Below are 1,011 nucleotides of genomic sequence, written 5' to 3'. Positions count from 1 at the left end.
ATATGTATGTATGTATGTATGTGTGTACCTCTTCTAAACTTTTTTATAAATAAGAGCATTTGATTATTGAATGCAAATATAAATCAATGTCACAGACTTCTAAATCATCCAAAATAATTCAGCGGTAAGCTAATTCGTGTTGTACTTTAATTTAGATAATGTAATATCAAAATCTTTTTGGAGATCCTCTAAGGAGTGGAAATAGGTTATTACGAATCACGCATACAAGGAATTCATAAAATTTATCATGCCACTGATGAGTATGACTTTTCATGCGGGTAATTACATGAGTATTTTTAAAGAAGCGTTGCATATTACAAAGTAAATGTACAAATGGAAGGGGGAGGGGTGACGAGAGTTGAGGACAGTGTCAACTGTTTGACGAATAACGATGAAGCCATCAGGCATTCCGTGACTAGCTTACTTTGACACGTCTGGTCATAAAAACATGCAATAGCAGAACACTGTGTATATATAGTAATGACCGGTCTGGTACTCACGGGCGGGGAACAGGGCTGGATTTATGTCTCTGGGAAAGCTTATGAGTACGAATCACCTTAGGATTTAATTGCGGGCAGGAGAGATTTCAGAAGACTAAGACTATCTGAGGCTTCCTGAATCTAATTTACTTAGAAGTGGAATAGCTTTTTTAAAATTAATGGTCGGACATTTTATTTCTGCCTGTTTATTAGAAGCTTTGACTGGGACCTGTCGATTAGTCTTTTCGTTTTCGTGTTGACAAGAGCGTTCGATAAGTGGGGGGACAAAATTCCGTTCGGTACGGAAGACCAATGAAATTTACGACCTATTCTCGTGCACCACAAAGATTGCTACGGCTACCATAAAACTGATTTATGTACATTTACAACTTACCTCGTCTTTTGTTAACGCTGTTATCTTCAACTTGGCTGCGGTACGTATACCGAAGATGTCTTCGTAGAACCATAACAGTTTTAATACATATTTAGCAGGGTCGGAATTCGGATGGAACAGCCTGCTTCTAAGCGTTGG

The sequence above is a fragment of the Palaemon carinicauda genome, chromosome 9 (genome assembly GCF_036898095.1).
Source record: "Palaemon carinicauda isolate YSFRI2023 chromosome 9, ASM3689809v2, whole genome shotgun sequence".
In the NCBI taxonomy this organism is placed as follows: domain Eukaryota; kingdom Metazoa; phylum Arthropoda; class Malacostraca; order Decapoda; family Palaemonidae; genus Palaemon; species Palaemon carinicauda.
The sequence above is the reverse complement of the archived record's forward strand: the minus strand, read 5'-3'. Positions refer to the sequence as shown.